The sequence below is a fragment of the Nematolebias whitei genome, chromosome 18 (assembly GCF_014905685.2).
Source record: "Nematolebias whitei isolate Nwh7 chromosome 18, NemWhi1, whole genome shotgun sequence".
Lineage (NCBI taxonomy): Eukaryota > Metazoa > Chordata > Actinopteri > Cyprinodontiformes > Rivulidae > Nematolebias > Nematolebias whitei.
In genome coordinates, this window is record NC_056515.1 from 4,263,128 (window position 1) to 4,265,872 (window position 2,745).

Here is a 2,745-nt window from a genome sequence, read left to right on the forward strand (position 1 = left end):
TGGGGAGCTGCAGCAGACGACAGAGAGGCCTGGGGAGCTGCAGCAGATGACGGAGAGGCCTGGAGCTCTGCAGCAGACGACAGAGAGGCCTGGAGCTCTGCAGCAGACGGCAGAGAGGCCTGGAGCTCTGCAGCAGACGACGGAAAGGCCTGGAGCTCTGCAGCAGACGGCGGGGAGGCCTGGAGCTCTGCAGCAGACGGCGGAGAGGCCTGAAGCTCTGCAGCAGACGACGGAGAGGCCTGGAGCTCTGCAGCAGACGACGGAGAGGCCTGGAGCTCTGCAGCAGACGACGGAGAGGCCTGGAGCTCTGCAGCAGATGACGGGGAGGCCTGGAGCTCTGCAGCAGACGGCGGGGAGGCCTGGAGCTCTGCAACAGAAACGGAAACGGAGTCTTCTGCGGCAGGAACAGGAACAGAATCTTCTGCAGCAGGAACGGAGTCTTCTGCGGCAGGAACGGAAACAGGAACAGAATCTTCTGCGGCAGGAACGGAGTCTTCTGCGACAGGAACGGAAACAGGAACAGAATCTTCTGCGGCAGGAACGGAGTCTTCTGCGGCAGGAACGGAAACAGGAACGGAGCCCTCTGCAGCGGCAGCATGAACGGAGCCCTCTGCGGCAGCGGCAGGAACGGAGCCCTCTACGGCGGCGGTGGGACGGCAGAAGGACAGGGACGGAGTGGAGCTCGTCCATCTTAGCTCGCGGAGGGAAAAAGAAAAAAAGGTGAGTTTGCCGAGAGAGACCCTGCCCGCTGGGTTCTGGTCTGGTCGTGTCGTAATGTTAGGATTTGCTAGGCAGGAGCGAACCCAGAGTGCAGACAGGGACTCAACTCGGCAGAATACAAAAATAGGAATTTAATGGTAAAATAAAGATACAAAATAGCAGGCTGACGGGGCAGCAAATCTTACATGAACAGGGAGATAAGGCACGGGAAACTCAGGAGGACTCAGGGGACACGGAAGACCCAGGGAACTCGGAAGACTCAGGGGGAACACAGGAGACCCAACGAGTACGATGCAACAACGAACAAGACTGAACAGACGGCTTATATACAGGGACAAGACGAGACGTGATTAAGAACAGCTGGGACAAAACAAGGGTGGCACTAATAGAACTAACGAGGGAGCACAAGGGAACACAGACACAAACCGGGCCACCAAATGGTACCATCTTTACAAGTAGGAGAAGGCCCTTTCGCCAAGTTCAGTCCTCACTGAGGGAACACTGCAGACAATAATGTCCTGAGGGCGCACGCTGTAGCTGCACTCACGCAGAGACATGTAGACTGCCACCATCATCCCAGTCCCAAAAAGCTCTACAGTGACTGGTCTGAATGACTATCGGCCAGTAGCCCTCACCCCGATAGTCACTAAATGCTTCAAAAAACTGGTCATGACTTTCATCAAAACAACCATCAACATCAACGAGGACCCTAATCAGTATTCATACTGCGAGAACCGATCAACAGAGGACACCATCTCCTCTGTGGTCCACACTGTTCTCACCCACCTCCAACAGAAGAACTCCTATGTCCATATGCTCTTTGTGGACTTCACGTCTGTCTTGAACACCATGATCCCCCAAATCCTGATGGACAAACTACTCACACTAGGACTAAGCCCCTCCATTTGCAACTGGGTCCTAACAAACAGACCACAGTCAGTGAGGATCCACAACTTCTCCTCTACCATAACACTCAGCACTGGCTCTCCTCAGGGATGTGTGTTGACCCCCCTCCTGTTCACTCTGTTCATGTATCTACCTGCCAGCTGTGCTCGAGTGCCTGACCACTGAGATCCTGGAACTAGCAGGAAACATGGCTCATGACAGCAGAAGGACAGGATCGTCCCTCGGCACCTACAGTTGGCTGTCCCCGGCGATGAGGAGCTCGGCAGACTGCTGGAAGGAGTGGCCATCGCTCTGGGAGGAATTCTGCCTGGCATTCAGGCGGTCCTACAGCCCGGGGGAACCGAGAGGCCAGCCGAGTCTGGGTGGACGGATCGGACGGCATCTGCAGCAGTTTCTTAGGATCTGCTATGGGATGGACCTTTACAAGAGATCCTTCCTGCCTACAGCCATCAGTATCTATAACATCTCTTAATGAAATGAGGATGACGAGTTACTGCATAAGGGTGTCCATATGTGCTCTTGGCACCAGGACGCCCTGGGCCGCAGTTCGATGATCGACTTTGTCATCGTCTCATCTGATCTGCGGCCACATGTCTTGGACACTCAGGTGAAGAGAGGGGCGGAGCTGTCAACTGATCACTACCTGGTGGTGAGTTGGCTCCGATGGTGGGGGAGGATGCCGGTCAGACCTGGCAGACCCAAACGTATTGTGAGGGTTTGCTGGGAACGTCTGGCAGAGTCTCCTGTGAGACGGAGTTTCAACTCCCACCTCCGGGAGAACTTTGAACATGTTCCGAGGGAGGTGGGAGACATTGAGTCTGAGTGGACCATGTTTCGTGCCTCTATTGTCGAGGCGGCTTACCAGAGCTGCGGCCGCAAGGTTGTCGGTGCCTGTCGCGGCGGCAACCCTCGAACCCGATGGTGGACACCGTCGGTGAGGGATGCTGTCAGGCTGAAGAAGGAGTCCTATCGGGCCTTTTTGACCTGTGGGACCCCGGAAGCAGCTGATGGGTACCGGCAGTCCAAGCGACATGCGGCTCGGGTGGTTGCTGAGGCAAAAACTCAGGCATGAGAGGAGTTCGGAGAGGCCATGGAGAACGACTTCCGCACGGCTTCGAG